Genomic DNA, 12,334 nt, shown 5'->3' with positions numbered 1-12,334 from the left:
TTTTGGTCTGAGACCGCCGCAAGCTCCATGTTAGGAGCAGCTTTATTTTAGTCCCGGGCGCTCGTATCATGGCAGAATACGCGCTCAGGCAGTAATTTAAGCATATTCAATGTTAAAGATAATTACGTGAAGCTAAAGCGATGGTTGAGAAAGCTGGAATACCGAGGCTGCCCTACACACAACCACAGCGGTGGCGGCGTTGGCATGCCCTCTCATGCACGGTTGCGCCTCTAGCGGCGGGCGCTGGCTCTATATGAAACTGAGGCGGCAGTTACGTGACCAGAAAAAAAAAAATGGAAGGACTCTGGTAATACTGAGGTTTTTGTCGTAACGGACCGCCCTATTCTGAAAATTTTCAAGTAAATCGACTGACTGACACGTATAAGGAGCCCAGCAGATACAAGCGTACTCAATTACCGAACGTACGTGAGTAAAATATAGCCGTTCTTTCAATGAACTAGGTAATTGGCCAAAATTTCGACGGAGGAAGCCCAACTTTCGTGCCGCCTTCCTTCTTACCTCCTGTACATGCCTGTTCCACCATAAATCCGAGGTGTAAACCAAACTCCCAAGTATTTACATTCCGTAACCCTGCTTAGAGTAACGTTATTTAATTTGTACTCGTATGTCTCGTATGAATGTTTCCTTGTAAAGGTGATCTTTAAACATTTTGAAACGTTAAGTGACATTTCCCATTTCGCACACCAAGTTGAAAGTTTATCTAAATCACTCTTAAGTGCAGAAAAAAATCTATCACTATCAATAACCCTTTATACTACGCAGTCGTCTGCAAACATCCTGAAAGATGACGTAACACCCCTAGTGATATTATTTATATATAATAAAATTAAGAGGGGGCCCCAAGACAGAGCCTTGGGGTACTCTAGAGGTCACTGCAACAAGATCAGAGGAGATGTCATTGAGAACTACAGACTGTTGTCTATGTGAAAGATATTGAGATATCCATGCGATTACCTTTTTGTGCAGCTTGTAGGCGTGTAATTCGCTAATAAGATAGGTCATGAACCACAGCGTCAAATGCTTTACGAAAATCTAGAAATATGCAATTAATTATCTGCCTTTTGTCTATTGCTTGGGCCAAATCGTGAGTGAATTCTACAAGCTGCGTAGTACAAGAAAAACCCTGCTGAAATCCGCGTTGGTTTGCATTTAATAGATTATGTTTGACTAGATGTGACATAATACAACTATATATAACGTGTTCCATTACTTTACATGTAATACTAGTCAAAGACACTAACCTGTAGTTCTCAATGCAGTTTTTAGGCCCACTTTTGTATACAGGCACAACATTTGCCAATTTCCAGTCGGTAGGTACGGCACCCATGTCTAAACATTTTTGGAAAAGACGGCGTAAATACAGGCATAACGATTCACAACAACTACTAAGCATTGCTGCTGCTATATATTCTGGTCCATTCGCTTTTCTGGGAGAAACATTTCCTAATAGCTTGAGTACACCTTCCAAAGCAAACTCAACTTCGGGCATTTCTTCACTGCATAGCGAAAAATGGAGATTTACAACCCGAAACTGGCGATTACTAAATACGGAAGAAAAATAACTACCAAATGCTTTAACTTTGCGCTTGTCGTCATCGAGTACCGTGCCTAAGTATACAAGAGGAGGGACAGAATTGTCGTTCTGTCCATTATGCCGAATATACTTCCGAAATTCTTTGGGATCTTCTACGAACCGTTCCCCAAGACGAGCAAAATAAGATTCCTTAGCCGATTTCGCTGTATTCTCAAAATCAAACTTTAGCCTCTTTAGTTTGGGTAAGTTTTCCAGGGACCTGTGTTTTTTATACTTTAAGTATACCCTCCGCACCCTGCGGAGCAAGATGCGCTGTTCCTGCCGAAACCGCGGTTTATCTTTATCACGTTTAGATGAAAGCATCTGAGTCGGAACGAATTTATCTCGAAGATAGAAAAGCTTTTCCTTAAAGCTTTTCCACAACTGTTCAACGCTCAAATCATCCACTAATGTGTCGAACGTTGGGAAGTACGAAACATTGACTGATTTTAGAACAGTAATCAGCCTTACTATACAAGAACACTTTTCTAGGCGGTTTATTCACCATTGGCACATTTGTGATACTAACGTCAGCAATACAAATATTATGGTCGCTCAATCCAGGTAATGCGTGAACGTCTGATACAATTCCAGAGCCATTACACAACAGCAAGTCCAAGACATGGCCAGTACCATCGTCACGCGACGTACCGAGGACATATTGTTCAAACGCATGAGTGTCCATTAGATAAAAAAACGAGGAGTACAAACAACCACGAATAGAATTCCTGGGAACTGCACATGACCAGTCAATTTCTGGTAGGTTAAAGTCCCCTCCGATCAAGGCATGCTCATTTTTCAAACACTCGAGAAAGTCAGAAAGTTTGATGAACTGCTCATACGACGTGCTTGGTAGACGGTAGTAGGAGCCGAACACCATGCTTTCACCATTTACCAGCCGAGTCCTACAAAAAACTGTCTCGATATCAAGTAGTGGGCTTGCCACATGAACGCAATGTTTACTACTATTTACAAGAATGAATGAATGAATAAAGCCTTTATTTTAAGGAAGGAGATGGCTCTAGGCCGCTGATGGGGATTAGGAGGGAAGGGAATGTGGGTACCCAGACTGTTGGCTGAAGCACTTCTTCATCTCAGTCTGGGATCTTCCGCTTTATGCAGGCTCAGGTGCATGTTCAGTTCCGCCGCTCTCACATGGGCTGATCGACCCCTTCTACACTACTCGACAGAGGCCACTTTGTCTGCCATATGTCGCAATGGCTTTCTGTGTTTCAGGGTTAGTTTGTATTGCAATTCCTAGTGTTCTAATGTCTCCGTGCAGTAGATGCGGAATGTTGGACCTCCCTTGTGAAAAAGCTGCATAGCTCCAGATGAGGTGTTGCAAGTCTCCTCTGCATGACTCCTGGCAATGTGTACATCAGGTGTAAGTCTTCGCAATCGTAGCTTGTCTGGGTTGGTGCCATTTCTCAAGTATGTGTGGTGTGTCTGCAGCGTTGGCCATAACCTTATTCAAGAAAACCTCTTCCGTGCGGGTAAGCCCGCCCTTGTCGTCAAACACATGTACTGGTGTAGCTTCTATTAATCTCCGTTTACTGTCTGCTTTTATTTTAGTACGAATGTAATGCATCAGTGCTCTGCTAGGAGAGCCTGCGGCCAATATCTTTAGGTATGGATTTTGGTCCGCGGGGTTTGGCGAGGAAATGGAGTGTGGGGAGCTGTACGCGTAATCAAGCCCACCCGCTTGCGCAGCAGCTGCGGGAGTGGCTGCGTTTCCCCCATCCGTGCCGGTGTGCCCCGGTGTCCATAGGATTTCAACATTTGTCCCATTGTCCTGTATTCTCTTTAGCTTTTTTCTGGTGTCGTTGGCCACCGCATCATCTGTCGTAGGCCACGTTAATTCGGCAACTGCTTCGTGGGAGACATTGTAGAGCAGAGTGTACGAAATAATTATCGGATCCTTACTGATTTACAAGAATAAAGACACCTCCACCGTGAGAATTTTGATCGTGCCGAAAACACTGGTAGTTTGCCGAAAAATTTTCAGAATCTAAAACCAAAGAATCCAGCCATGACTCGGTGCCCAACACCACCGTGGGGTACCGTGCAGGGTATGCAGCAGACATTGCAATTTGTCAATTTTATTCTGTATGCTCCTGCAATTTATGATTAGAACTCTGAGAGGCAATCCTGTTGTAGGCTTATGCGAAGGTCACTGCTGAACTACATCTCCCGTTGCCCTATCGAGCCGAAAGCGCTTTCCCCACAGATAAAGCGTATCGTGCTTCAAAACAGCCTTGTCCCCTTCCCGCTTGTTCAACTTCGCATAGTACCATAGCTTCTTTCTTTCGTCCCTGACAGGTTGTGAAAAATCTTCAGATGTGTTATAACTGGTGCCTTTGAGTTTGTAAGCGTTCAACAGCACCGACTCACGGGATTTATAGGAAGAAAACTCTGCTATGACTGGACGGGGCTTCCCTATTGTATATGTCCCTATACGATGCGCACGCTCAATACTCGGGTCTGTGACGCCAAGCCTGCTTTTGCATAATTCTGCAATAAGTTCTTCAGATTCGGCTGCTGTCTCTTTCGGGGATGAATCACCCAGCCCGCGGAAGACCAGATTGTTCCTTCTTTGCCTGTTCTCGATATCGTCAATCTTTTGGGTGAGAGCCATCAGTGTAGCACGATCATCCTGTTGTTGGTCTGCCATTGTTGCGATAGCATTGCGTGCGTCATTGACTTTGCCAATCTTAACTTCTAGTGAAAAAATACGAGCCTTCAAGTCTGTGGTATCTAGGGTCAATTGGTTTTGTTTTTCCTCGATAGAATTTAACTTCGACATCATTTTACTTTGACCATCTAGGAGCTTTGAAAATTGCGCATCAGTCAGCCTTGGGTTAACTTCAATATCCCCGCCACACAGCAATAAAAGCAGCAAATAAAGCGCTGAACTACGAAAAACAACAAACTGCCGTGTCGGCTGCCTTCTTTTCGAATAAGACCGAGATGCAAACATAGAAAACAGCACTTGGGGCGAAACCGGCATCACAGAACGCGGTGTCTTACAAAAGGTTTCGAGAGCACCAACCTGCGTAAGCAGTAAGAAATTAGTAAGCGCTTCCGCCATACTGCCGGTTCCACGCCCTATAGCCGAAATTCCACAGAATAAAGAACAACTTTAGAGAAGGGAAACTGTACCTTCCACGGTGGTTCGAAAATAAGAAGCGGCAGCGCATGGAACTTAGTGGGAGACCCGACAGATGGCGCTACTTAAACAGGAAGCGGAAATGTTTTTTTTTAATACACTATTTAATATGGCCGCTTTATACCGGTGGCGTACGCTGGGTACGCGCCCTGCTCGCCTCGCTGGCTTTGCGGCATGCCCCAGCTGCCGCGTTTTAATGGCCAGGAGACTAAATAGCCTCTACTGACGCCCATACAAACAAGCCACAAGTGAGTGAACAGGACGTGCGACTTGGTTACCTCGGGAGACTGTTGCCCATGCAGCTTACCAGGTCGCCACATCGAAGAAACATAACACGGCGACCATTATCAAATTAGACTGCATTCAATGACCGCATAAGGTTCAGACAATACACTGTACATTGGCTAAGATCCACATGACAACAGTGGGCATTCACGCACTACAAGTTGCATACAGCACATTCAGCTATCCGACATCAGGCACAGTGCTTGCCTACGTCGCACATGGTGGTCTAGTAACGAGTGACAACCAGTAGCACAAGCAGATTGGACAGTGCCCTACCTGTTTGCACTGACAGTCACCGTAACTTGCACTGCGAATCAATCGGGAGACGCAGGCACCTGCTGCCATAGCCAACACAGTGACATGAACTACCCGGCAACCTAGTGTTACCTCCTTTCCTACATGCACGTTTCTTTTTGTTCTTTCTGTGGCCACTAATGTGTCGCTCACACTTGGTGCCCCACCTGCTCTCCATATGGATGTGGTCTGTTTTGTGGGAATCGCCAATTCACTGCCACTTTTACAGGCCTTTCCACCCATGCTGATATCAACTTCATACACTTCAAACCATGTAATCATGTATGATAGTCTCTGTTCACGCCAAATCATGGCCAAAGAAGGCCACAAGCACACTTTACCCACGGCTGCAGCACGAAAGGACAAACAGGGAGCACCAATCACAGTACATGTAAAAAGGGTGTTTGTGTCACTGTGTGGACTGCAGGAGCACGTGCGTACCTCGAGAGGCCGTTGGCCAATACAACTGAACAGGCTGCCACATCCCAGAAATGTAACACGGCAACCATGACCAAGTGGGAAAACATTGAAACAAGATTATGCAATCAAATCACTTCAGCATACTCTAACATAACGCTCAATCTATACATTGGCACTAGGCATTGGCTACGATCTACATGACAACAGTGAGCATACAAGCACGCGGGTTGCTTGCGGCACATTCAACCGTCCGACTGTAGGCATAGTACTTGCCTTCGTCGCACACTGCAGTCTGGTAACAAGCAACAACCAGCAGCGAAAGCAGATTGGACAGTGTGTCCCACGTGTTTGCACCGACAGTCGGCGTTGAATATGAGCAACTTGCATTGCGAAGCAATTGGGTGACGCAAGCATCTGCTGCCACAGCCAACAGCGACATGGAGTGCCCGGCATTTTAGCGTTACTGCCTTTCCAACCTGCATGTTTCTTTTTGTTCTTTTGCATGCCACTAATGTGTAACTCACACTTGGTCCACCACATTCTCTATATATGGACATGATCGGTTTTGTGGACATCACTATTTTGCATTCACTTTTGCGGGCCTTTCCACACATGTGGATATCAACTTCATACACTTAGAACCATGTAATTATGTATGAGAGTCTCCATTGACGCCAAATCATGGCTGAGGAAGGCCACAAGCAAAATTTGCGCACGGCAGCAGCAGGAAAGGAAGGAACGGGGAGCACTAACCACGGTGCGTGTAAATTCGCAGTCTATGTCACTGTGCAGACTGTAGGAGCAGGTGTATGCCTCGAGAGACTGTTTCCCAATACAACTGACCAGGCTCCTACATATGAGAAACGTAACACGGTGACAAGTACCAAGTCGCACAGCGCCGAAACCAGATTCTGCAATCAATCTCTTCAATGTAGCTTGCACAAAAACACAGGCTGTCGAGCAAGAATAGCAATCCTGAATGAGACTAGGAATTCAATATGGGACTGAGAAAGCTTGCATTCAAGAAAGAAGCCACTCTACCTTGCAAGCATTGAAAGCCAAAAACATTAACAAAAGTTAAATGCTACATAGCACACAGTGTAAAGGTTAATGCAAGACACACGTCAATGCCGCATCAGCTATTTCAGGAGAGGAATTGCACATGGCAACATACACTAGAAAGAACTGCTACACATATGTTATGCTACTAGACAGTGACTGGCATTAAGTATGAGCAAAGAATCGGTTGACCTTTATTGTTTGTATGAGGAATAGGAATGATCTCTAACAAAAGTGCGGAATGAAGAAGCTTGCATTCATTGAAACAAAATTATACTTGGCAAGAATTGGCAAGGCCAGGAGCCTCACTAAGGAAGGGCAAGCTGACAGAACACTCTTAGCCAGTGTCGTCTGTGCTTGTTCAGAGGTTGCAGGTACATCTGAAGACAAATAATTTTTGTTGTTGAGGTACCTGGATGACTCGGCCAATATCCGTGCTGGTGGAATGATGGCGTAGGCTCTTTTCACTCTTGAAACAGTCGTCCGTAGACTTGATATCTCACTCAAATAATTCTGGAATGGCTTCTTTGTTCGTGGTCTTGCGAATTCGGCTCCAGCCCCTTCCTGTTTGTGTAGATGGGGGCTCCCGTGATGACCAAGATGTACTTGGCACAGACTCTGTTGGGGCAGAACAATGGCACATGAGATACAGCAGAGATTATCCAAACTCATGTAGTGTTTTCTTTTATGTTCGAACTAATTATGCTGAACTGTACACATGAACAAATGTTCATATCATCTGCTACAAACAAATGACATGTATCTCAAGACTAGCAAGCCAATACAGCATATATCAAGCATATTTATTTCTGAACCAGGTGTTGTTTACCTTGTAGTAGCAGCCAAAGTCCACACAATGACCTTGTTGTAGCAGGCAGCAGCTTCTGTTTAGTGCATAGAGTGTGTTGCTTTATACTGGTGCCATCCTCATTACTGCATGTCTGGAACAGAAATTTTGACTGCATCAGAAATTGAATAGGCACAATTTTGCAATATAAAACGCGAAAAAGTGCGACATAAACATTGCAATGGTTTGTGACTACAGAACACATGCAAATGTACACTGTTTGTTCTAGGGTGCTTAAGCAGCGGTGGTAAATAAATATGGTTACTCTCCGTAAAATTGATGTCTGAGTAACTACAATGCATATCAACAGCTTAAGTATTATTCAGATCACAAATAAGAACATTTGTGCGCCCGTTTATACACTAGAAGTGATCACACTGCTGATTTCACAAGCAAATAGATGAAAGACATGAAGCTATTAGAATTGATACATTCTTTTTGTCCATGAACGTGATGCACCGCTTCACTACTGCAAAAATACATGTCCTGAGGTAAGCCAAACTGAACATCAAGAACATTTGGAACCAACAGGTACGAAATATGGGTGAATTATCATGTGTGCAACTGTTTAATACATTAAATTCAGTACTTTAGCGTCAGTTTATCAAAAGGTTATTCGGTTCTGTGAACGAAAGAAGTTGCCGGCGGACTCGAAAAAAATATATATTGATAAGGCAACTCAGTCACTTATGGCTACGGCTACAACGAGAAGAAAAATGTGACGCGCGTTGCGATATCGTTTCTCTTTCGTGAATGTGTGTATAATGATGGCCTCGCAACTGAAAGTTTATTTCGGAAATAGCAACGGAGGTTTTGACTGCCCTTATGTAATGCAGCATCTAGTTCGTTAACTTACCTCCGCCTGTAAGTTAACGAGACGAATAAATTACATAGCGATTGAAGCAGTGATGTTAAACGACTCACCGGTATTGCTGTCCCCAGTCGCAGCAGGACCCGGCTCCCATTTCGATGCAGACATGTTCCACATGGCTCACGACTGAAACCTAGCTTTCAGGCTTACACCCCAAGTTAAATAACGCGAGATATCGAAGCGCAATAAACTGGTGTTAGCACAAAATAACCAACCAATGTACGAACCAAGGAATCCGTACCTGCCGTGCAGGCGCACATACCGGTAAAAATTTTATATCCAGGTCGGAGGTCACGTGGGAGGTCGATGATGCTGAACGCTATTTTGCGTTTAAAATGACAAAAAACAACAAAGTTGGTAATATAAAGTACAATGTAAAATTAGGATTTATAATTTTGTAGTCTTTATGATGCAATAAAAACGCTTCATTTACTGTTGAAGAAAGTTTGTAGGTTAAAATTGCGCTTACTACGGCGCCTCTAGCGGGAGATAATGCGCTCAACGGGGAACCTTTTTAATTGGTGTACTATGCCTGTTTCTTTAGCAGCGCCGCGCGGTCAATTTTTTCGCCCTCTGAGGCCATTTGCTGAACTTGAGAGTGTGCTACCCCTGGAAATGCCGTTGCCGACTATTTGTAGCAAAAGGCGACAGTCAGTGTCACGGGGTGCACATTGTTGCATACTTGAGTAACAGAAAACGTCGAATTCGGTCGGGGGGATGCGTACTTGAAGTGTTTCCGAAAAGAAGTCAAGCAGTGATCGGCTCGAAGGGTGCACCAGGCACCCTTCGAGACACCGCTGAAGAAATATCCGCCGGGGTCCTCGGTTGCAAACCGTCACCGTGAAGGGTTGCTGCGAGCATCGCTGCCGAGAAACTGTGCACCCAGACAAACTGCGTAAGCAGTACGAAACTGGTAGGCGCTTCCGCCATGCTGCCGGTAACCCTTAAGAGGAACCTTTAGCTCGGGCCCAACTCCGACCAGCCTATTCAAATACATGTAAAACGCAAAAACGCTCTTCTGAGAACCCCTGGACCGATTTTAATGAAATGCTGCATTTGAGAGAAAACGCTAAATTCTAGAGACTGTTGCAAGCGGAATTTCTATTTATGGCCTGAATTTTGTGAAAAGGATTTTCAAAAATTCCAAATTTCGAAAAAAATTAAGGGCACGGAGTTTATAAATTCATAGCTCTGCATCAAAAGCAGATATCGCGGTTCCGTAAACGGCATCTATTAGGACATTCAAGGCATACGAATTCGATACGTCAATTTATACCTTATGTGGATTTTTACGTTGTGTACAAAAGTTGTAAAAGAGCTGTATTTCCGTATTACTGAATTTTTGTACATTCATGTGTAACATATAAATTTTCCCCGCTTTAGATGTACTATCAGGTGCAATTCACAGCATTGTGATATCATTCTTTCTTCCTGAGTTAGGGAGTTGTAAACTTGATATAGTCTCGTTTTGTGAAAATGTTTGATTTTTGCCAATTGTTTATAAGAAAGTGACGATCTAAATAAAATATCAGAAACAAACAGTCACTAGAATTTAAGTTTCGCTTTTCAATGCAACAAATCTCGTCAAATTTGGTGCAGTGGTTGCCGAGAAAAACGAATTCTTTTAAATGTATTTAGATACTGTCACGTGCGTTTATTTCGGCTTGTAGCGACACGAGCTACGCAGCTCGCGTCGCTGCGACGCAAGCGGCGTCGCTTGACGCGTTTCGCTCATGGACGCGAAACGTATAAATACGGGACCACCGCTTGCGTTGGCTCAGTCCGACGAACGTCCCAAACGCGCTTGCTGCTTTCGCCGTCACCGCGTTGTTCGCTTGATTTGGAGCACAAGTTCGCCCATTAAACTCTCTTTACGTCTACCGCCGACGCAGTGTCCCTTTCTGTCTGCCTGCGTGCCAGGTAGCTCACCGTCACCTGCGTGACATTTTGGTGGAGGTGCTTATGCTGCGGACACCTCCTCAAAGCCGGGACACCAGCCCAAGTGCATCTGGAGCTGGCGACGCGGAAGACGGCTCCAGAGAAGACAAGAAGGAAAAAACCCGGCGCAGCCGCCGACTACAAGGACTGCCGGCTGAATTTGGACCACTACCTGTCCCTGGTCGCCGTGTGAACCACCGCTCGACGTCACCAATGCAAGCCGCCACCACACCTGCGCCCCTCGTCGTCCAGCAGCCGCGAGTACCTCCGCTTTTTAGCGCTCCACTTGCGAAGATGTACAAGATTGGCTGGAACGTTACGAACGAGTTGCAACCTTCAACAAGTGGTCTGACGAAGACAAACTTCGGAACGTCTTCTTCTCTCTCGAAGACTCTGCTAGAACCTGGTACGAGAACCAGGAGCTGTCCTTGACAACGTGGGAGGCTTTCAAGAGGCACTTATCTGCAACTTTCGCAAGTATCCTGCGCAAAGAACGAGCTGAGGCCTTCAAACTCGCCAGCAGAATCCAAACGAGTCCGTAACCGTCTTTGCGGAAGAAATGCAAAAGCTCTTCCGCCACGTGGACGCCAACATGACTGAAGACAAGAAGCTTCAGTACCTTATAAGGGCCGTCAAGGAGCAACTTTTCGTCGCCCTCATTCGCAACCCACCGAGGACCGTCGCCGAATGGGTTAGCGAAGCGGCCACTATCGAGAAGACGCTCGAGCTTCGCGCTAAGCAATACGACCGCAACTTACGCACTCCTCCGTCAGACTGCGACGACTCCGGAAGTGCCTCCGCAGTGGCTCTTCGAGATACCATCCATGTCATCGTGCGCGACGAGCTGCGCAAGTTGCTACCGGGTGCGCAACCACCAATATCCTCGCTCGCGGACGTTGTAAGGGACGAGGTACAACAAGCGCTGGGCACACTCGATCCTGCCGAAACGGCGCCAACCATATCGCCACCTTGCCAGGAGCCACGCGTTTCAACTTACGCCGCCACTCTGCAAAGCCAAGCGAGGCCAACCAGCTGGCGACGGGAAACGTACGCGCCACCTCAACGCAGCCAAGCCTACCCGCCACCGCCGCGTCCCCAGCACGTTTCGGCAAACCGCCACGAGGAAGACTGACATCTGGAGAACCCCAGATCGACGACCGCTTTGTTTTCACTGTGGTGAAGCCGGCCACCTCCTACGAGAGTGCCCCTACCGTGGGATGGGCCTTCCCGGGTACAACATCGACGCCCCACGACGCCTTCCTGGCCAACGGCCTCGAGAAATTGAAGCCTATCTTCGAGCGACCGAAGATGCCGCCCCACGTCGCTTCAGGTCCCCGTCACCTTACCCACGCCGTTCGTCTTCGCCGTACAAAGGTACGCGAGGGAGAGGTCACCGAGCCCTCGTAGGGGAAACTAAAGCCAGCGACGTCAGGAGGTGACGCCGCTCTCGAGCGAAGACCGAAAAACCCTCCTACAACCACGACGCGTTCCGCCGCCTCGACGCATTCCGCCGCCTCGTTGCATTCCGACAGCATGACGCGACCCGACGCAGCGACGCCACAAAACACGAAACCGCGACCCGACACCACAAATTCGATGGCGCGGCTGAAGGCCACAAGAGCACCTTGACACGAGGCTTCCAACCGACGCAGCCGCGACCGTGCGAAGCGACAGACCGCACAGTCGGTGACCGACCGACATCGAACGCGAACACCTAGTGCCGACTTACAAGTTACCCTAGATGGACATCCAGTAGCCATCCAGTAGTTGCACTCGTCGACACCGGGGTCGACTACTCCGTCGTTAGTGGACGATTTTTGTCACAACTCAAGAAAGTCAAAACCGCATGGGAAGGTGCTC

The sequence above is a fragment of the Dermacentor albipictus genome, chromosome 8 (assembly GCF_038994185.2).
Source record: "Dermacentor albipictus isolate Rhodes 1998 colony chromosome 8, USDA_Dalb.pri_finalv2, whole genome shotgun sequence".
NCBI classification, from domain to species: Eukaryota; Metazoa; Arthropoda; class Arachnida; order Ixodida; family Ixodidae; genus Dermacentor; species Dermacentor albipictus.
This window is presented reverse-complemented; position numbering follows the sequence as displayed.